We start from the raw sequence: 23,174 nt of genomic DNA, 5'->3' as shown, positions 1-23,174 counted from the left end.
GCACTCACGATTACTGCTAGTGTGACTCGGCTGTGTAACTGTGGCACACCTGGCATAAGGCCACAGGGGTGCTGGTAACTGATTACCAAGGGAACTGAACTAGAAGAATCTAGCAAACACTACACTAAAGACACTCCGATCTGTGACAACTGGCCCCAGGAACAGAAGGCGGCCACTGAAAATACTCATTTCCTCTCCATCTTATTCCTATGGTCACCGACTAAAACTGTGATCCAAGTCTTACCCCTCAATAATCCTACAACAGGCCACTGTCCCTCCTTCCGCTCTGAATTCATCTCTGCGGTGTTCAACCACCTGCAAGCTTGCCTTGCAATTGCCACCAATGCTGAGTGAAGTGATTAAATCGCTTTCTTCACCTGTGAAGTCACAGCCAGGCCTCCTGACGAAGCAGAAGCAGAGCCCAGTTCTCTTGCAGCCACCTGAGCAATCAGAGCCCCTCCCCGACACTGTTGAAAGAGGAACTTTCCAGAAGCCTCTATCAGTCATCTGTCTTCATTAACCACAGGGTGCCTAATGGCAACCCTGCTGGCTTCCAGAGAAGAGGCACGAAGAACCAATCAGTAACTTTGTGTTGGTCATATGAAAACAGAAAATCAGGTGAGGCCAAGTTAGGTCTGAAGCTTACTTTAGGGTTCATGCAACATATCTCAAAATGCAAGGTAAGCTGAAAGAATGACCCTGTATAATTACAGCTGTCCCTCCGTACCTCCTGGGGGATTGGTTCCAAGACTCACGCACGCCAAAACACAGCTGCTCAAGTCCCCTATGTACTGTGGCCTCCTATCTGCATATATCCTGAGCAAATGCCCACACACCCTCGGTCACCTCTAGATTGTACCTAATACAACGTACATAGCTGTTCTGCTGAATTTAGGGAATAATGACAAGGAAATTAAAGTCTGTTCGCATTCAGTGCAGACACAATTTTCTGTCTGTGGTTGGCTGGATCCAGGAACGTAGAGACCAACCATATGGAAGTCTGACTATATATAAAAATTATCACACAAAATAACCCAATTGCTGTCAAGAAATAATTTGCTAATAACATAGATTTAATATTTGCTCAAGAGTTTCTTCTAATTTTCACATAGTCCTCAAAAAACTCAACATCTTTTTAAAAATGGAGAAAATAGCCTGACATCATTTCTAAATGTTAACTCTCCCTTAATTTTTTGTCTGTCTGTCTGGGGGATTTTGATTGATTGTTTTGTTTTTTGGCAGTACTGGGGTTTGCACTCAGGGTGTGCTGTGCACTTGCTGGGCAGGTGCTCTACTGCTTGAGCCACAACTCCAGCCCTTTCTCCCCCTCTGGTTATTTTTGGAGATAGGGTCTTGCTTTTAGCTCACGTTGGCCTAGACTGTGATCTTATTTTACACCTCCCATCCGTCACTGGGATGACAGACGGATACAACCACATCCAACTTTTTCCCATTGAGATGTGCTTCTCCAGAACTGTCTGCCTGCCCCACCCCAGCTGGTGGTGCTATTTTGGAAGGTTCTGGAAACCTTAGAAGGTAGGGCCTTAGTGGGAGGAAGAAGGTCACCAGGGATATGCCTCTGAAGGTTAAGCCTGGTCTCCAGTCCCTTCCTCACTCTCTGCTCAGGAGGTGAACAGCCTCTTCCTTCTCACACTCCAGCCGCCATAATGTTCTGCCCAAATGCATGGGGCCAAACAACTATGGACTGAGCCTTCTGTAACCATGAGCCTAAATAAATAATTCGTCTCTTAAGTGTTTCTCTTGGGTATTCTGTTGTAGCAACAAGAAAGCAAGCTAATACGATGCCCTTACCACCTTTTATTCTCAAAGACAGGACTACATCCTCAAGGTAAACTGAGTTCCATTTGCCATCACCTGTACTTTTCCACTGAAATCACAAAATTCCTTATTTCCCTTCCTTAGAGGAGGTCAAAATTATCCCTTTCTCTAAGAGGAACATCAAACTTTTATCTCCTTTGTGCTTTCTCCTGTGAGACTCCCAGACATTTGGGTATCAACCCACATGTCTTCCTCCCCCACCAGCAGCGTGACTACCTTACACTGAGAGCATCTCTGCCTATCAAGGGGCACAAACAGCAAAGTTCCCTTCTTGTAGACAGAATGCTGCCCCACCCCCTCCAAATTTATTTGTTGAGACTTTACCTCTTATGATGACAGAAGGAGGGCTAGGGCTAAGTAAGATTAGATGAGGTAAACCAGGCACAGTGGCTCATGCCTGCAATCCAAGTTACTCAGGAAAAGATCAGAAGGATCACAGCTCGAGGCCAATCTGGGCAAAAAGTTAGTGAGATCCCATCTCAACAAATAAGCTGGGCATGGTGGCTCATGCCTATGATACCAGCTAAGTGAGAGGAGGACCATGGTCCAAGGTTGACCTTGGGCAAAAACGCTAGACCCTATCTAAAAAATAATTAAAGCAAAAAACGGCTGTAGGTGACAGAGCACCTGCCTAAGCAAGCACAAGGCCCACCACCCTCCCTGAAAAAAAAAAATTAGATGAGGTAAGGAGGGGGGAGCTCTCACGAGCGGGGTCAGTGTCCTTTCCTAAGAGGCCCAAGTAGATGGGCTCCAGTGGCACATACCTGTAATCCTAGCTACTTGGGAGGCAGAGATCAAGAGGATTAAGGTTTAAAACCAGCCTGGCAAATACTTTGAGAGCCCCCATCTCCAAAATAACCACAGAAATAAATGGACTAAAGGTGTGGTTCAAGCAACAGAGCGCCTGCTTTGCAAAAGTCCTGAGTTCAAAAAACAGTCCCCCCTCCAAAAAAAAAATCCCAAGTCAGCTTGCTTCCTGGATCTACCATGAGGACACAACAAAAAGGTGTCATTTCTGAGGCAGGAACCCAGTTCTCACCAGACATGGAATCTGTTTGCATTTAATACAAATGTCCACTGTCCATACCAAACTGTTGCAATCTAAGCAATTTAAAAGCATTACTTTTACCCAAACAACATTTTAGGCTACATTTTCATAAACAGAATCCTGAAATTCCTTACATAAGTGATTACTATTACCTGAATTTTGGCAGAATATTCTTTAAACCTTTGAGATGCCTACTGCCACACTCAAAGGCTCTTGGGAAGTCACACGGCACACACATTTTCCATGCCACACAAACATATGCACCAGCACGAGTGCTACAAACTGCAGTAACCTTAAACATCAGAGTAAATACTGTCTTTACAGGCTACGGTGACAAGGAATGCAAAAGGGCAAAACGGAGAGGAAGAGGAACAGAAGAAAACAGAAAAATGGAAAAAAAACAGTCAGGAGAGGGAGCAGGGCACAAAAAGAGAGAGGGCAGAACAGCAGGACAGCTTGACCAAATGCTGGCTGGCACACCTCTGCACCAAACCTCGGTCTCCCAGCCTCCCATGGAACTTTCAGATACACTCCAGAAACTCTCAGGGCTTTTTTTTATTTGTTTTCTTTCATTTAGTTTTGAACACTAAGTGTGCCCAGAGGAAACATGTTTCCCTGTGCCTGCTTTTCGACTCTGTGTTCAAGATCAGGAGGGTTTAACACCTAAAATGTAACACAGAGGCCACAATCCAAAAGATGCAGATTTACCTGCAATGGCCACTACCCCACAGGGTCCTAGCACAGCCCTCTCACTCTGAAAGAGTACAATGGTGGGAAAAAATGTCTAGCAAGGATTACATGCACTTACACAGCTGCAAGTCCACACTTGAAGGCAAGTACTGGCGTCTCTCAGCAGCAGGCCGCAGTCGGAACCCAGGCGTGTCCAGTGAACTCTCTGGATGTCTGTGATCTTCCCCAAGGATGGAAGGCCACTTTCTGGGTCAAGCAGCGCCACCACTTGGACACAGGATGAGCCTGGGTATCATTGTCACCACAATGCATGTCACGCAGAGGAGCAAATACTCTGCAGTTCCTACCAGGATGGTCGTTTAAAGCAATTCTGTCATTTGTGATCTCAAATGCCCTTGTATTTCTGTTTGTGACGCCAGGGACTGAAGCCAGGCCTCCTGCATGCTAAGGACATGCTCGTCCATGCTCCAGCCCTGATCTTTTATTTTATGAAAAGAGCACATCTTTAAGATATTCTGCAGATGACACAGAATGACTAAACAGGGTACTGATTCACTAAGCCTGTAAAGTCCTTGTTGCAAACTGCTCCTTAGGTAGTAACAAAGATAGCAGGCAAAGGGCAAATCCCTGCTCCTTTTCCAGGAGAATGAAATTCATAGCAGAAGGAATCTTAATTTGAAAATTTAGGGCTTTCATTTTTATTTTAGGGGATTTTTTGGTCTTGCTACATAGTGAGGGCTGGCCTCCAACTTGCAATCCTCCTGCCTCAACCTCCCCAAGTGCTGGGATTATAAGCCTGTACCACCTGACTGGCTTAGAACCCTACCTTCACGTGGGCAAAGAGGGGTTTTCCGATCTTTACTCATGAAAATAAGACAAAAATGAAGACATAAGCATAATAAGTTCTCACACACTAAAAGGCCTAAATTACAAATTTCAAAGATAAAATCCAAAGAAAGGCTATGAATGGCCTTTTTTCACTTGTTGCTACCAAATACCTACATTTTCAGGCAAGAAAAGCTAAAAACTGGGCACTGGTGGTTCCTGCCTGTAATCCTAGCTACCCAGGAGGCAGAGATCAGGAGGACTGAGGTTTGAAGCCAGCCAGGGCAAATAGCTTGAAAGCTCCTATCTCAGAAATACCCAAAACAAAATGGTTCAAGTATAGCAAGCTTAGTTAAGTGTGAGGCCCTGAGTTCAAACTCCAGTACCACAAAAAAAATGCTAAAGACTATAGAGCCATCACAATTCTTATGTGATAGTCTATATGAGGTATTATGAAATTCTGAAAAGCTAAAAAATAGGAAAAGCTAAAGGAATCTGAATGACAGTAATGACAAAGGTGATTAAGTGCTCTTAGCACAGCAATAATTAAACCCTCTGCAAACCAACAAACAAAAAAACCTCCCAGGTTTCAAAAGAGATTGACAATGTGCACCAGGAATGCAGACTACATCAATACCAAATCTAAAAACAAAAACAAACAAAACAAGCGAAAAACATGGCCAGTGGCCTGGACATGACAGATAAGTAGCTGGGTGTGGCTGTGAACATGAGAAGATCTAGTCTGTACTAACACAAATTCCCCTAGAAAGAGGACGCAAGCCCTCAGGGTCACAGGCCCTGTCCAATTGTGCAAGAGGAAGATCTGAGATAACATTTTTTTATGCCTTGTACGAGAACTAACAGAAGTGCAAAGCAGGTTCCCAGAAACTCCCTAGTGGTTTAAATACCATCACTGAAAGGCTGTCATTAGAAGCCGCCTCCGTCAAGATGTAAAGCAGCAGGTTTTCCAAATGAAAGTGAGCCACCTTTCCCCAGTGCAGGATTCAAGTTCAACTACCAGGACTCGGTTAATGGCACAGGTGCAGAAGGGCTGGCGCACTGCACACAGTCTAATTTAAGGAGCTTTCAAAAGCATCACGCCTACCCTGCCACAGTTCTTATCAGGCAGGCTCCAACAGGACTGCCGTGCTCCCGTGACGACGGTCTGCAGCCTTTGCCACCCTTTGAATGGACTCCATCCAGCATCTGAGGACCACAAAGTCCTTTCTCTGCCCAAGTCCTCATCTTAACGGAGGGGCAGAGGGAGATGCACTCCCCTGGGGCAAGGTCTCCAAACAGCCATTCATCACTGTTAGAGATTAACACTGTCCTACCTCAATACTCTTTCCACCAAACTAAGCTCGGCCACAGCACAGAACAAGAGCTTGACAGGAAAAGGAAGAGGGGCAAAGGTGGAGGTAGGACCGTGAAGGAATTCCACAAGGGGGCTTTAGCCAACCAGCACTGAGAAGCTGGATGTCTGGCTGTGAAAGAACAGAAACCTCAGAAGACAGAAGAAAGGAACTGAAAGAGAGGCGAGGAGGCAGACAGATGTTCCCACTTAAGTGCTGGCCTTATTAAACGTAAGAAAAATATATTAAGTGTTTTTAACATCTTAACTCTCTCAAGCCCAGAGGCTTTTTAAAGCTCTTGAGGAAGGAGACAGGGTGAGGCGGCCACGCTCCAGGAAGGACTGGGGAGGGCTCCATGACAACTGACTTGTGGTAGCCCCCAGCACAGAGGGACAACCAGGTCCCCAAACCGTCAAGTGTAAAGAATTCAAAACCATCTCGCAGATTTGAGAAGATTATGTCACAGATATCTGAGTCAAGAAATGACTGTATTTCAGTTCCCGGCACAAAAAAAAAAAAAAAAAAAAAGAAAGAAAGAAGAGAAAGCTGCAGTTCTCAGTAGCAAATCTTTTCAAAGTAATAAACAGATCAAAACCTAGAGCCACATCCGTGAAACACAGTCTAGCATCAATTACATGCATACTAAACCAACTCTAAGATTTCCGGGTTCAACCGCTGCGTCAAAAGCAATTGTAAAATGCAGAATTTCAAGATAAAACTAGAACTAGACGACGTGAAAAGCAGTAGTCTCCTGAGCTTGTGGCCCATTCTATGAGAAGGATCTGTGTCCCGACCCACAAAACACAACGTGGATTGGAAGCGTCACGTGTGCCTTCCAGAAACTTACAAGTTAACGATTGTTAAAGTGATCTAAAAATGTAACACTGCATGACGGGGGAATAACTTAGGGAAGGTGTTTGGTTTAAGTTAGATAATAGGACCTGGTGATGATGGTCAGTGGAAAGGAAAAGGGACGCTTATTAACTTATTATTTTCTAACAAGCTGGGTTGCTAATTAGTCTTCACATAGTTGAGAAGTCTTTAAACATTTTAAAATATTGGAAAATATAAAACATTCCTTCCAGATTCTGAGATAAGGTTACACGTGTTTTGCCAAAAGTCTTCCTTCTTTTTTTTTTTTTCCTTGCCAACAAATTCACTCACATTAGCGTAGGCTGTCACACCTGGCTTCAGCCCACCTCGGACCTTGAGTATGTCCATCTGTCTGACTCTGGGCAACCAGGACTCAGGCTCCATATGGAATGCTTCCTGCTTCCTTCCAGAGCACCACCTGCCCTCTTTGAAGGCCTTAGAATCTCCACCAGCCCCTCCCAAAGCCCCCGAAAACATACACCCCAAGAGCAGTGTGCTTGCTACACACAGGCTGCTTTAAGACGAGTCACCCTTGTTACCAGATCCCACCCCGCAGATCCCTTATTTAGGAACCTCAGGGTCCCACTGTTCCCCACGGGCCATAAAATAGGGAAATACCGAGCCTGAGTTCCTGGTCACCCCATCATGGGCATCTCCTTCCTGCAACCGTGCAGCTATCCTCGGAGGACACTCACAGTCTAACCCAAAGCCATGGAGTTTCCACGAGAAGAAAATCTGTGTCTTAGAAACCCATTTTCTGCAGAGAGCCCAAAATTATACAGTGGGCTTCATGACAGTCTCTAGCTGTGACTGAAAAGGCTGAGGGCACTTGGTTAGATTTCATACAACATTAAGGGTAAGGGAGTGGCAAATAATTTTGTCAGGTAATATTACAAATATCTTGATAAAAATATCTTAACTGGGGACTTCCCTAGGAAAGTGGCAATACCCAACTGTTTTAACAGAGGTGAGGTTTTTTTGGACAAAAATATGGAATTCTCAAACTTACAGAAGAATTTTAACCTAATCCATTCTAAATTTTTAAATCTTGGGGCTGGAGGTGTTGTCTAGTGGCAGAGCCCAGGCTTAGCTAGCATGGGTGAGGCCCTGGATCTAATTCCCAGCACCAAAAAAACAAACCTTTAAATTCAGTTTGTCAGATAGCAAATGTGAGGGGTTTTTTTGGTGGGACTGAGGTTTGAACTCAGGGCTTCTCACTTGCAAAGCAGGTACTGTACCACTTGAGCCACAACTCCAGTCTGCCATACTGCAATGTTTGCGAAACCAAGTAGAGACTGCACTATGAAAAGGAGAGGGGAAAAAAAGGAGAAAAAAATTACCTAATTTAATGGTTCTCCAAGTGTGGTCCTCTGAGCAGCCACATCAGCACTACCCAGAAACATGCAAAAAATGCACGAGTGGAGCTATTGAGTTCAGAAGCTGGGTGGGGTCCAGCAAAGCGAATTCTAGGAGGCCTTCAGTGATTCTGACACACGACACTAAAGTTTGAGAACTGCTAGTCCAGTCCAATCACTTTGCTGAGAATAATATTAAGCCAGTAATTTTGTTGAATTCTTTTATAAAGTACTAGGGTTTGAACTCAGGGCCTTGCACACTTGACTAGACAGGCACTCTACTACTTGAGCCGTGGCTTTTTGGTTTAGTCTTTTTTTTTTAATAAGGTGCCATATCTTTGCCTCTTCTGCCTGAACCTGATCTTCCTATTTACGCTTTCTGCATAGCTGGGATGACAGGTGCAGGCCACCACAATTAGCTTCTTATTGGTTAAGACGGGGATGCCCCAACTAGCCTCAAACTGCAGTCCTTACAATCTCCCCTCCTGAGGACCTAGGATTACAGATGTGAGCCACCACACCCGGCCACTTTTCACTAACTTTTTTGTGTACACCTGAATCTCAGCAGTCCTACAGAATTTTTTCTTTTTTTGTTAATACTGGGGGGTTTGAACTTGTGGCCTCGTGCTTACCAGGCAGGTGGTGCTCTACCACTTGAGCCACTCTGTAAGCCCTGTTTAGTGTTGGGTATTTCTAAAATAGGGTCTGGAGAACTACTTGCCTGGGCTGGCTTCAAACCACAATCCTCCTGGTTTCTGGCTACTGAGTAGCTAGGATTGCAGGCATGAGCCACCGTTACCCGGTAGTCCTACAGGATTCTTCTAGACAGAATACAACTTGATTTCTGCAGTTCTGATACTCATAACGTTACGAGATACTTAGATACAGACAGATATACAGTTTTTTGTGCTAAGTAATTTACATCAAATACAAAAAATAAAAAAGCCTTTGCAAGACAGACCTCCCCACAAAAGTACCAAGTCAAATCAAATCCCACAGGCTTTTGTAATGTATTTGAACATTGGGTTCACTTTTCTTGCTATTAGTAGTGTTGGGTTCTGTCATGGTTGTGTTTTGAAGGCAACGACAGGAATTACTGGGACACACGGTTGACAGTTTGTTTGACAGGCTTTCATTTTTATTTTCTGCCCCACCAAAAAGGTTCACTCCAGAAGTGACTGAAAATTAATCACAAAGAAAATGCTTTTTTAAAAAAAGCCCCTCCACCTGCCACGATTTCACATTTTATCTTGGAATGTATTCTATGACTTTTGTTTTTGGACAACACACTTGTATTTCCTACTCTGTAATAAAATCGGTTTTCACTGGTGGACCCTGTCGTGGCAGAAGGATGGGGGAACAGCATGTGTCCTAGGAACCAGCTGTTGTGGATAGAGGCAGGCGTAAAATCAAGCTGCACATCACAGCATAAGGCAGGCAAATATGTTGCACTGGACGGACAGTAGACAAGGGAGAACCCTGTATCTGCCTTTCTCCCCAGTCCCCAATACAGAATCTACCACACAGAACCAAATCTACAATCTTCCAACTTCGGGTTGTTCTTGATCTAAGCAGATGTTTTCTGTGTCACGTATCTTTTATATAAATATTTCAAAGTCAAGTAGTTATCTACACAATTAAACATCTGTTTCTGTTTATATCTTATATATCCCTCTTGGAGAAGTTTACACCTCGGGCATGAGGACTACTGAGAAAGAAGATGAAGTGTTAAGAACCAAGTGCTCATATTCCTGTTCTCATACCAAAGTTTTTCTCAATGCTGTATCATACACAAAGCAGTATTTTCAGTCCTCTTTTCAGACTCCATTAATAGATAGAATTACCTTTGACTTTACAAACCACACTTTCTAACTAGGGTAGTATCAAAGTCACTAGGTCAACAGTAATGCCCCTGAGAGAGACTGCACACCTGCAAACTGAAAAGCCAGTGTCACCACTGGTCCTCAGCGACATATCATCCAGAGTTAAACTGAAGGGTTGAAATCATCTCAATGCTAATTCACTCACCATGTATTTCTGAGCATCCCTAGGTGTCCAACTTAGAAAAGTGTTGATTTGATTTGTGGGATTTTCATTTGGCATATACACCAAGGGATCAATCATTCAGAATCCTAATTGCTTCCTACTTGCTCTACTCCTGAAAAGGGGAGACTTATAAACTACGACACAGCAAACATAGCACACAGGCAGAAGTGATGAGCCTATGAAGGCCATTACTATCGGAGAAAATTCATACCGTCCTCTGGCCACCAAAGAGTGCAAGTGGGAAGCAAGTGCCAAGCATTCTAGTTTGCCCCTCCCTTAGTATCCTTTCACAAGACTGTGTAGGAAGTGCCACATTCTGTTGGCTTTGTGAACAGGTGTATGCTTTTGGCCAGCAGTTCTTAGCAGAATGAGGACGGGTGACATGGGCAACCACCAACATGGATGATGCAGTTCAAACGGGCGAATTTAACTGGGACCAACACAATGAAGTTACTGGTTGGTTTGGTTGGTTTTTGAGATCGCTATGTAGTACAGGCTGGCCTTGAACTCCAGCTCTTCCTGCCTCAGCCTCCCATGTGCTGGGATTACAAGGGGGGGGGGGTAGACCTCCATGCCCAGCTGAATACAATAAATTTAATGCAGCGTGCCAATGATACATAAGATATGAAAAAAAATCATCGCTCCCACCTTTGAAGAATGCAATTTTTAGTAGGAGCGTCCAACATGCAAGAAATACAAGATGCTGTGACAAAGGCAAAAAGACAAGATGGACACAGGACACAAGGTGACACATGGAGTGTACTTGTTAATGGTTTCGTTGTAAAAATCAGTCAAGCTCTTGAAGGTGGTACCAAGAAGCAGAAAACTAAGCAGAGCTGTGCAAAGGAACCCCAAGTGGTCTGGCAGTGTGGGGCGTGGCAAGGGGATGGAACTGGAAAAATGGGAGGGAGAACTAGCTGCACCCCAAGACCACAGACACTCTTTTTTTGGTGGAGTTTGCCTGGGTTGCTCTTTAAACTTTCCTTACAACTTGGTAACTAATACCTGTCCATGTCTGCCACACAGCCATCAGTACGTGACCACAATCATTGGATTTGTTATATACAATAGTTCTTTATGACACATTGCCACACCAGATATTAGACCACAAAATTATTCTAATTAGAATCCTGTTTTCAGGGAGAAACATAGATTAATGTTTTATATGAAGTATTCTTGGAGATATCATGGAACACATTTTCAAAACAAAACGACTCCCCCCACATCTCAATGTTCCCACCACAGATTATCAGACCAGGGACTGGGGATGGGGTTGAAGCAGTAGAACACCTGCCCAGTATGAGTGAAGTCCTGAGTTCAGCCCCTCCACTCCCACCCTGCGCCAGTATCAGGGTGGAGGGGGAATGGAGAATTAGATTATCTGTCCCGAAGGCAAATCAAACCAAACCAACCCATGGGAGATGTAAAAGGGAAGTTTCTGTACAAAGAGAAGTTGCATTTCGCGGCAGACTTCTCTTAGTCTGTACACCACGTCAGTTTTTGGCTACATCCAGCCCATGAGCATCAAAACTGCATGGGCTCTTCAGCTACTCCTGAATGTGCGTGGGAAACCACTACATCTTCTGATCTTCCCCTCATTTTACACCCATGTTCAGTTCTCAAACCAAACAGAAAACAGTTACAAGGAACCTGTTCTGTTCAAGTGAGTAGGATACCCTCCTTTCTCCACAGTAAACTTGAAAAGGATGACTACAGGCCTTCCAGAATTCACCAAGTACTTCCCCTCCCCTTCAAACAAGTAATTAAAACAAAAACAAAAACAAAACCCTTAAAGTAGAAATGCAGGCACACAAACTCACTGGCCCTCGCGCAAACACATAACTTATTCCTATCCCATGTGGAACAGGCTCTTAGATAAACGTACATTTTCCACACAGCCTAAGTAATGGTTGAAGGCATGGGCTCTGGAGCTCCTTCTGTGATCAACTCGCCCCTAAACCCCCTGAATTTCCATTTCCCCTACAGTATCTTTCTGACTATACACGTATCTGTGTAGCCACAGTGCCTGCCACAGAGGCCTCCTGTAATGACTGGTCAGTGATAACTATTTGAGCTATTTTTACGCTTTCGTCCTTCAACTGGATGACTTAACTCTCTAACCCACCAAGCTGGTTACCCGTAAATCCTCCCTCTTCATTGTGCATCAAAGCCAGTGGAGAGGAGATGGGGGGTAATTCCACTTCATCCAAACTGTTGGGATTTCGGTTCCCTCGGTATGAGACCGGGCTGGGTACTGGAATTAATTTTAAAGCTGTCAGGTTGATCATACGTGCAGAGAGAATGAAAACCCACATACAGGGCTCTCCATCCACAGTGAGACACACACCTGTGAGGTCCGATGGGTCTGGGAGCCAATCAGCGCGGGCCCGCCCTCGGGCCCAGGATCACCTGGATGCTGTGACGACGCACCAAATACTGCTAGAGGACGGAAGGCGACCAACTCCACAGCAAAGTGCCTCCGCACCCGGCGGTGGGGTCGGGTGGGGCAGGCCTCGTCCCTCCCCCCTCCTCCCCGCGCCCTCGCCGCCCGCGCCCAGCCCCCTTCCGCCCCCGGCACGTGACTCGACACGCGCCAGCTGCACGCGGGCTCCATCAAAACAAAAACAGAGGCGGACGGCCCGCCGGGCGGCGCCGGGCACGCGCGGGGGCGGCAGGGATCGGGCGCGCGCCCCCGTCACCATGTTCCCCGCGCCGCGGCCGCGCCTTCGCCTCCCCGGGCGCCACCGGACGCGCGCCCCGGCAGGCAGGGGGGCGGGAGGGCAGAGGGCGCCACCCTGTTTACCGCCGGGGCCCCGCCCGCGTCCGCGCTCCCGGCCCGGAAACGGCCTCTCGGGAGCGGGCGCGCGAGTGCGCACCCACCCCGCGCGGCCGCTGGCCCTGCGTGGGAGGCGCCCGGCCCCGCCAAACCCCGCGGCGCCGTCGCCCCCGGCTGCTGCGTGTCACCCCCGTCACGACTCTACTACGCACTTCGCCCCCAGCTTGCAGCTCCAGCGCTCCTGCAGACCCCCTCACGTGGCTGCCTCCTCCCTGACACAGCGCTCCCGGGCTACCAGGGATGCGGACCCTGGCGCCCAGGGATCCAGAGCTGGTCCCCACCCCGCCTCGGACGTCACCCTTCTCGGACCACCCAACTCTCACCTTCCGCCCCGGGCGCGGAGGGGGAGGGGGAGGGGGAAGGGGGCGGAGATGGCCACAAGCTGTCAGAAGCCTACAGTTTTCCACATGACGAAGCTCAGCCTCACCCCCATCATCTCCACTCACGCAGCAGCCTAACTGCGAGCTGAAACAGACATATAAAGCTGGGGGGGGGCTTGCTTTTTCTCCCTAATTTGACCACCACCCCAAAAAAACCCGCAGCTCTACCCGAAGTCTCTCCATGGTCCTAACCCATTGCAAAACATTTCGCCAACAGAAATGCCCACCCTACTCACCTGCTAGGTAACCTGCCTCCAGGAAAGCTGGAGCCCCACCCACCCCGCCTGCGGGTAACCTGTGCTTGGGATGGGGTAGGAGCGACATGATCTGAAATCCTCAAGTCCCAGGGACTCAGTGTGGACAGGCACCCCTCGCCCCACCCGGCAGCGCTGCACCTTCCAGTTCCTCGTCTCCAGAGCAAACCCAGGCATCCTACGTCCGTTCAGCGAAAAGAGACGAGTCGTAGGTTTGGGTCCCGGGGTCTGCTTCCTCCCTCGGAGAACCGAGACCCCAAGTGCTTTCTACTAAGCAAGCCCCTCGCCCCAATTTCTTGTTGACAGCCAAGGTGGGGGCCGTGGGAGAACGGCGAGAGTTGGCGATGTTGGTCTCCGCGGAGTGAAGAGGTGGGATCTTGAAATGGAAACAGTCCCCCCCCCTCCGCGCTCCCTCCCCTCCTCCTCCTCCTCCTCCTCTTCTACTGTTTACCTCAAGTTTGAATTTTATCTGCGCAACATTAGCTGGAATGCGGACATTGAAAAAAACACTCGCTCTCAACCCGGCAGCAGCTCCGGAGGAGCCATGTGGCATCAAGCCACCGCAAAGGGGAAAAAAGTGCTCTTAGCAACACAAACATGGCGAAATCGCTCCGACATGCCCGTTCCACGCAACAGCCCTACCTTGCCTCGCTCGCCGGCCCAACATCCTGGCCAGGGACCGCAGACCCTCCCCCAGAGAACCTGCGAGGGCGCCGGCGGCACGCGAGGGTGGCAAGGCAGACGTGCCAAGGGGGGAAATTCACAGAGTCCGCCTGGGAAATATTTTGGATGGGCGATCGCACCCGTCTGCCCTACGGGGAGTGAGGGGGTCGCCTTTTTCACCCCCTGAGATCCAAACATAGAACCAAATTCCCGTCCCTAAGTCCCGCTGGACCGGCTTTTCCCCACCCTGCAGAACTTACCTCTGGGCTGCGCACACGCCGCTGCGATCCCTTTCTGGTTCCTTCCTCCCGAGCCCGGCGCCAGGGGGAAAATGATGCGCACGTAGATTCGTGGAGCAAGTTCTTCGAGAATTTCCCTCGGATGATCACGAGGAGCGATGGAGCCTCAGGAGACAGGTGCGGGGCTGCCGACTAAAAGTTGGCCTCCGGGCGGTGGGCGGTGGGGTCCGCTGGCCACAGTCGAGGACCCTCGCTCCCTGCCCCCCCGACGTCGCCCACTTGTCACACTAGGGTGCTGCGTGCTCTCGGCTGCAGGGGAGGTGGCGTAGTTTCTCTTCCTCCCACCTCTTCTCACTCACTTGTTTTTGTAGCCGTGGGCTCCCCTAATGCTTTCCTCTCCACACGGTTGTTTCATTATATCATGTCCATCATGTGACACCGGAGAGGCCTCTCTATGGAAACTTAAAGGGGCTCCCACGTGACTGCAGCAGCAACAACAGCAGCAAGACTGGCGGCGGCGGCGGCGGCGGCGGCCGCAGCGTTTGTACCACCACCCACCGGGAGCCCCTCGCAGCATCCCCAAGGGGCTTCTGGCGCTGCAGAAGCCAAGATAAGGGAGCCACAGCATCCGGGAGCTGTGGCGTCTGTGCGTGCGTGGAACCCGAGCTCACTGCACAGCAAGCCGAACAGAAGGAGCGTCCTTAAATCCTTTCCTACAGTCACAAAACCCACGCTCTGTTAAAATGACATTTCGTGGCTCCTACTTTATTTCCCCCAAGTGCAATGAGTTTTCTAACAGGCTTGATTAAATTTTACAAAGTCAAGAAGAAAAAAAAAACCGGATTTGTCCCTCTGCGACTTCGGTCGCAGCTCGCTTGGGAGAACAGAAATGCCAAAACAGTAAGCAATACAATGAGGCATTTGATAATTACCATCACCACCAATTTTTAAGCTTTCTGGAATTACATTCCTCCGCTGTGTTGATGATGATGCTCGCAGGACGCAAAATGCAATGCAGTTTTTCTCTTCCGCAGCTATATTAGGGCTTTGTTGCTGACAACAGTAAAAACTTGTTTGTGTCAGGAAGTGAGGTATGAAGATATGACCTGCAAGGTACAGACAAAACCAAAGTGGCAGTTTTTGCATTACTTTGACCACATGCTGTAAAATGCGTGGTGTTTGGTGGGAAACAAAGTAACCAGAAAAACATACTTATCCCTGAATCATACTGTGCGTGCTAGACACTAGAAATTATATATGCATATATGTATATATGCGTGCAGAGAGAGAGAAGCATGTGCGTTTTTTATGATATTTTGAATTTTGTCATTTGTAGCATTGAACTGAAGTATCTAACAACTTCCAAAGACTTATTCAAGTCCCGTGATGTGTGGAAACTGTAATAGAATATTCTCCGTATTAGTGACTCACCACCCCTTTAGGTGTTGCTACTTTAAATTTCAATTCTCTACCTTAAAGTTTTTATGGACCGTGGAGATTTGATTCTATAAATCTAAGTTGAATTGTTATTTCAGTGTTCTGGTTTTCATGTTCTTCCATTTTTATAAGGAAGACTATTTGGATTAGGGGAATTATGAAAAACCTCAGGAACCTGAAGGGTGAGATGTAAAACCATTGTTTCTTGGGGCCTTGCCTGGACTCTCTATCTCTTTCCACCTCATCAGTTACTTCATCCACCATGAAAAATGATCACTACAACTCCTCTTAATTCTGTATGACTCCCACCCCCCAATTTTTGCCTTTCAATTTCACGCCTAATTCTTTCATCTTTTTTTCCTTTTCTTCCCTTGCCTCCCAGCTCAGCCCCTTTTCTGCTTGGGTGCTCAGCGCGGGCCTCCCCAAATGCTCAGTCTTCCCCCCCCCAGCTGTGTTCTCAGCTACTCTTACTTCCTTACCTCGCTGACCTGCTTTAATCTCCTCCAACCTGGCCTTTGACTTCGGGGACTCCTCTTACCTTTCTTTACCTGCCATGGCCTGCCCCTTCCCGGGGTCTCCTTCACCCCCTCCTCTCTGGTCCCATCCCTTGTGCGATCAAAGCCCCCGCCTTCCTCCACCGCTCGGCCTGCTCCGCTGAAGCCTCATTTTGTGCCCCTGGGCTGGGAGGGAGTGTGTAGTGCAAAGTGGGGCCAAGACTCCGGCTGGGCCGGGACCCTTTGTCGCCCCCTCCGCCCGTCGCGAGCCAGCCGGGGTTGCGGCGCTTCCTGGGCGGAGGGCTTGGACTCGCTGCGGCAGCTGCGGTTCTGCTGTGTCATGCAAGAAGGAGGCGGCGGCGGCCGGAGCTGGAGGGGGAGGAGGGGAGGAACCTGATCCTCCGGTAGCGAAGGGCTGGAGGCAAACACCGAGCTCCCCCAGAGCCGCCCGGGAGCAGGGAGGGCTCTGCTACCCCGGGGGGCCCTCCCCGCGGGGCAGAGGGTAAGTGGGGCGGCGCAGGTGGTCGCCTTGGGAAGGGAGCGCGCAGGGGGGGTGCTAGGGGACGCGGCGGGGGCATCAGGAGCCACCTGGGCCCAGCTGAAGGAACCCAGGCCATAGGAAGGGTGACTGGCCCGAGGCACTGACAGGCTGGTAATTGCCACCATTCCAATAACGCCCCGCAATTGACACAGGGTGCACATTGGGTGGAGCTGTGCCTCTCCAACTCAGGACTGAGCTGGAGGCAATGATTCAGGGCTGGAGAAATCTCATCCCAGCAGCCCTGGCGGTTTAGGGTACCCCCGAAGAGCCCAAAGTCCACAGACCCCATCTTCTTCTTCTCGCCTGCCTGCATTTTCTGGCTTCTCTTGTTCACATCTAGGGAAGGGGATGGGAAGCCTGTCCAAACTCACTTTAGCCACGAAAGTAATACTCTTGGCCGGTGGCCCTGGACACACAGCGTCTGCAGCAATTAAACGATCAATAGAAAAAAAAGCTTCGTTCCCCTCACTCCCTTCCTTTCCACGGCTCCTTCCACCTAGGTAAGCTCATCCCGCTTCAAGAAAGTGTGTTAGATTCCCTCCCACCCAACCCCCTCACGCACAGCCTCCCCACCACACCAACTGCAATCTGCGCACCCCAGGGCTCACCCCATCTTCACAGCTATGCTTCCAGGAGACTGTCTTAAATTTGCAACAATTTCACTTCCCTTGCCCTCTACCCCTAGGGGATTCAGAAACCTAGAACTCAGAGCCCTGAAATGCAAGGGTAGGGTAGGTGCCTGTGTGCAGTTCTCAAGATGATAATTTTATTATTATTATTATTATTATTATTATTATTTTCCATTTCCCTTCTAGACATTTCAAAAAGCACTTTCTAAAACATGATTTTTTTTTTTTAAATATCAGTCATACATTTAGAAGTAAGGGGTTGAGGGGATTAACAGAAAGGCTAATGACTGTCTCAAAAGCACAGGCAGTTGCTAGGGAACTCAGACTCATCTCCCTCTCTAATCACCAGTGTGTTATGCGGATATCACAGTGCTCAGAGTGTTATTTAAATGAATGGCATTTGCTTAAAGGCTTTCTTGCTCCTGTTGTAGCATCCTGCATTATCACCCACATACCTTGTTTTCCTAATTTGATTTCTGTATCTGCGTCACTGCCAGGGACACTGGGACTAGACCAGTCAGGTTCACTTCCTGTTTCTCAGAACTGTTTTATATTTGGTCTTGCAGCACTAGCTGGTAAAACATTACCACACTGATTCTCTTGGAAAGAAATCTTTGCCTTCCATTGAAAACAAATTAGCCCAAGTAAATGCTAATTCCCCTAGAAATCATTTCAGGAATAAAGTAGACTGCCGTCATTGAAAGGTAAAGCCTTAGAAAAATCCATCCTCTTTATTTCTTTCCTCCTGAGTTCCTCAGCATGGGACCTAAAACAAACTCAAGTAGAGAAAAGATTTGAGCATGATATTTCTAAAATGAAGTACAAAAAGTACATATTGAAGCTGGAGGAATCATTTTGACTAAATAAGGCATAGAACTGAAAGGAATCCAGGCCCAGGAAGGACAGATAAGCTTGGGTTAGCAATTGTGGCACCCAGCGTACTGTGATTACAAGCGCCAATGGGAAATCCCATCACTGGGGACTAATTGTCTCTTTTACCAAGTCCCCTATGTCCCTGGACAAGGCAACCTTGCTTTTTAATTTTTTTTTCTCCATTTCCTTCCTCTTTATATGCAGGATATCACAAAGGATGTTACACAGATAAGACTATGTAAATAGGTAGTTCTGGTGAAGATAATTTGTTTAGATGGAAAATAAAGGCTTTTGAGGAGAGTGTACTTGAAATTAAGGACAGATCAGCTCCCCCTTCTCCTATACGCTGGATGAATTTGGGCTAGCCCTTATAACTCTGTTGGTGTCAGTTTCCTTATGTAAGTGCTGGACTAGCCAGGCATGGTGGTACAAGTTTATAATCCCAGTACTGAGGAGGCAGAGGCAGGAGGATCACAAGTTTGACATGAGCCTAGGCTACACAATGAGACCCTGTCTCAAAACAAAACAAAACAAAAAAACCCCACAAGGGCTAGGGCTGGGGTGTGGCTCAAGTGGTAGAGCACCTGCCAATCAAGTGCCAGCTACTACCAATAAAGGGAGAGGGGGAGGGCTGGGAATGCAGCTCAGTGGTAGAGCAAATGCTAGGCAAAGTCCTGGGTTCCATCCTCAGCACCACAAAAAGAAAAAAGAAAAAATGCTGGGCTAAAGGATCTCTTAAGTTTTCTTGCGTTTTTTAAATTTAGATTGAACTCACTATAAAATTTCAATATTAGCTTGCAATGTTAAACTTTGGTGCTGAATCCCTAATACCTCTATAGAGACTCCATGGGGAAAATGATAATAAACACTTATTTGTTGTTGATGCATGGAATTTGAGTGTTGGTTGCCACACAAGTAAAACCTACCTTGTTCCCAGTGTACTTACTCTCTCCTTGCCTTGTGGTACAAAGGACAAAAGCGTGTACGTGTAGGGAAAGGCCTTCAGCTATTTTAGATGGAGCACAGTAGTGGAATGATGGAGAAAGGCTATCCAAGAAACAATGTACTAAGTCCTTATGGAGCCAAAAATCTGCCTGTTTTAATTGGTGATAGGCAAAAACATACCCAACTCCAATTTTAGAATTTTTCATACTCAAGATATTAACAAGTAGCATGAAGAAATACTAGATTTATGTCAGAAAGAAAAAGTCCTGACTTTGAACTCCAACTCTGCCACTTTAATCTATTCATTATTGAGGGCCTACTGTGGTCAGGTACTGGGCTAGGCCATGGAAATACAGAGATGAGTAAGACACAGACCCTGCCTTGCAGGATCTCATAGTTTAATGAGACACAGTTGATCACACACAGTGCGATGATATCTACAGGGAGGCTCATAGGAGCCACCTAAGCACAGAAGACTTGAGATCGGTACAGAAGAGCATGCAGAAGGAAGCCAGAGAAGTGGGTAAGTTAAAGGGAAAGTGTTCCAGGCAAAGAAAGTATTGTGTATAAAGACCTTGAGGTTAAAAGTTGTGCCCCAAGAGTTCAGCATAGAGGACAATGTCCACACAAGAAAGTTCTCAGTAAACACTTTGTATGGATGCATGGCAGAAGTCCTGAAGGACACAACCAGAAAGATTATCGTGGTTTTGTATTGTGAAAGGTGTTGTCTATCTGAGCGGTCGGAACTCATCCAAAGGCCAGTGGAAAGCCATAGATTAATTTTAAGGCTCATAGGGAGGTGATTGAATGTCTGTTTTTGAAAGAGCACTGCAGTTGGGAGACTTTATCAGTGAATAACAATGTAAGCAGGGAGACAGTTAGGGGTTTGATTCAGCATTGTAAGAGGGGACCATAAGGCAGCAAGAATGGAAGTAGAGAGAGGGAAGGAATCAATAAATACTTAAGACAACTGACTGATTACCGCTTTGGGATAGAGGAATGGGCGGGAGACTTAAGGCTTAGGTAAATTGGAGGACAGAGTTACTATTCACCAAGATGGGGACCGCAGGAGAAAAAGCAGGTCATGGAGTGGAGGTGATTGGTTTACTTTGAAATGTGTTGAGTTTGAAGTGTTCATGGGATGTCAAAGTGAAGGCGTCTACTACATAAACAAGGATCTAGAACGAGAGAGAGAGAGAGAGAGAGAGAGAGAGAGCTACACTGGGGTTATCAGAATAAATGAGACATAGATCACATCCCCAAAAGACGCAGTATAAAGAAAAGAGGAGGACCCATTACAGAGTCTTTTGGAAATGCCAACATTTAAGAGATGGGGGAAGAAAGAAGGAGAAGGAGATCTAGAGCGCTAGGAGGACCAGAACAAGGAACTTCAGAAACCAAGGGAGGAAATACCAACAATACTAAAGGCTAGAGAGAGGGCAAGAGAAAGGAAAAGACCTGGATTGAGCAACAGGAGGTCATGTGCATATTGGCAAGAAGGGGATTGGTGAGGGGTTAGTAGCCAGATGACAGTGGGTTGAGGAGTGGATGAGAGCAGAGGAAGTTTCTAGAGGAAGTTCTTTTGGAAGGACCAAGGGCCAAGTAGGGAAGGAAATAAAGGTATTGGGAAGAGGATATTTACATCCGAGTTCTTTGAGGCTAGAGGGCAAAGGGCATACAGGGAAAAAGGAATTAGAGAATTCTGGATTCTTTCTTTTTAAGTTAAGTGGCATCACCATTCACCAGTAACCAAGCCAAAAAGTATGTGCACCGGCTTGATTCTTCCCTTGTACTCAGTTATCAGGTCCAGTCCATGAGGAATTCGGGTCAACTCTATCTCCAAAACCTGTCTCTCTTTTTCTGCTGCCACCCTAAAACAAATGCTCACCCTCTCTCTTCTCCGCTCCAATAATAGCTTTCTAAGTGGTTCCCTGCTTCTACACTGAACTCATTCTCCACAGCCCAGCTAGAGTGACATAAATCATACATCATAAAACATAAATCAGGCCATACCACTTATCCTTCCATGTTTTCTGACTGCACCTATAATAAAGTCCAGAGTCCTCTCCCGGCCACCAAGCCAGGTGGCATTTCAAAGATTACCTCTCCAGCCTCCTCTCCCTCCCCTGTCCTGGACACCGGTCATACTGACCCCTCTTCTACTTCTCAAACACTCAATTTGCTTTTGTTTAAAAAGGACTTGCTCAGATAATCCCTTTTCTGGGGCATTCTTTTGGTCCATCTGATCTTTGTTTGAATATCATCTGCTCAAAAAGACCCCTTCCTTACCTGCGGTGTCCTTTTCTGTTCACCTTTCTAGCTGTCCTATGCAGTTTCTTACAATAATAGGACTTTCTTACTGAACCCTTCTTATTGTTTGCTTTTATTGCTTATGGTTGAGGACCTCTAAATTATAAACCCAGGAGGATTCCTGGCACATAGTAGGCACTTAAAAATGTTCATTGGCTATGGGGTCCCTGTGGCTCACCCCTGTAATCCTAGTTACTCAGGAGGCAGAGATCAGGAGGATCACAGTTTGAAGCCAGCCTGGGCAAATAGTTCAAAAGACTCTATCTTGAAAAAACAAACAAAACAAAACAAATCACAAAAAAGGCTGGTGGAGTGGCTCAAGGTGTAGGCCCTGAGTTCAAACCCCAGTACCACAAAAAAAAAAAAGAAAAAAGAAAAATGTTCACTGGATGTTTGTAGAAAGAAAGGAGAGAAGCAACAGATTAGTTGAAATTAGAAGCATCAAGAATCGGTGTCTAGAGCCAGGTGTGGTAGAGCACGCATGTAAGCCCAGCACTTGGGAGACTGAAGCAGGAAGATTGCAAATTCGAGGCCAACTTGGGCTACATAGGAAGACCCTGTGTAAAAAAAAAAAGGAGGAGGGTACTGGGGGCATGGCTTAAGTGGTAGAGCACCTGTCTAGCAAGTAAAAGGCCCTGAGTTCAAACCCCAGGACCACCAAAAAAAAAAAAGAAGAAAAAGAAAAAGTAAGCATCTGGTGTGTTGGGAAGTGGCCAGAGATGGTTTCCCAGTGGAGGAGTTACAGTTGTGACCCTGGACAGTCACATTCTCAAGCCTCACTTGTGCTCAGTAGTGCTAATGTCTCTCTGGGATATTAGGAAAACAAAACCATGTAAGCAGAGGCCTAAGTGTAAGAAAAGCACAGCCGTTTTCTGTAAGTCATTCATCACCTCTCATCATGGACTCCCTGTCATGGAGTTGGCCCTTGATAGTTACTTATTACTAGAGTAAGTTTTTTCAGTTGTGACTTAAAAAAAAAAACAAAAAACAAAAAACCTGTATTGAGCTGGTGGAGTGGCTCAAGCGGTAGAGCGCCTGCCTAGCAAGTGTGATGCCCTGAGTTCAAGCCCCAGTACCGCCAAAAACAAACAAAAAGTATTTAAAAAAAAAAAAATAGCTGTATTGAACCTGGAAATTAGATTAAGGTGAAATCAAAGCACTTGACCAGTCGATCAGAAAACTGGAAAATTGGGCAAAAGCTATGACTGCAGTCAAAAAGATGCTCACCTTTGCTCACAAGTGACATCTGTGTTCCAGCCAGATTAGATGTATGCTTTCTCTAGCAGGTTGACAAGCATCTTGCCGGTGGGAGGCAAGTGAGTGCCTCACGCAGTGAGTGGAAGGGAAAGCTGATATGACCTTGGTGGAGGGCAAGCTGGCAGTATTTATCACATTTTCAACACACAAAGCCTTTGACCTAGCAATTCCACGTTTATACATTCACCCAGTAGATAGACTCGCACATGCACTGAAGGACAACGCTTCCAGGACCTTTGCTGGAGCCTTATTTATAGTCATTAAACCCTGAAAACAGCCAGCATCAGA

At 46.9% G+C, this 23,174-nt stretch overlaps 1 protein-coding gene and 1 long non-coding RNA gene across 7 annotated transcripts in view; one reads left to right on the top strand and one right to left on the bottom strand.

Moving 5' to 3' along the window:
• Positions 1 to 12,360, bottom strand: part of LOC141419659 (uncharacterized) — a 165,061-nt gene extending 152,701 nt beyond the window's left edge. For 3 of the 5 annotated variants that reach the window (XR_012444285.1, XR_012444280.1, XR_012444286.1), the window contains exon 1: positions 3,696 to 12,355. This is a non-coding gene — a long non-coding RNA (uncharacterized lncRNA). Of the gene's footprint in view, positions 1 to 3,695 lie in introns of all 5 variants that reach the window. The other 2 variants (XR_012444282.1, XR_012444284.1) reach the window with 1 other exon arrangement.
• Positions 12,361 to 16,694: 4,334 nt separating this feature from the next.
• Mkln1 (muskelin 1) overlaps positions 16,695 to 23,174 on the top strand; it is a 288,685-nt gene continuing 282,205 nt past the window's right edge. For both annotated transcript variants that reach the window (XM_074062868.1, XM_020183812.2), the window contains exon 1: positions 16,695 to 16,833. The gene's annotated coding sequence lies outside the window, so the exon portion shown is untranslated. The remainder of the gene's footprint in view (positions 16,834 to 23,174) is intronic.

The sequence above is a fragment of the Castor canadensis genome, chromosome 2 (assembly GCF_047511655.1).
Source record: "Castor canadensis chromosome 2, mCasCan1.hap1v2, whole genome shotgun sequence".
Taxonomy (NCBI): domain Eukaryota; kingdom Metazoa; phylum Chordata; class Mammalia; order Rodentia; family Castoridae; genus Castor; species Castor canadensis.
Note: the sequence above shows the minus strand (reverse complement) of the source record. Positions and strands in the feature narration are given on the sequence as shown.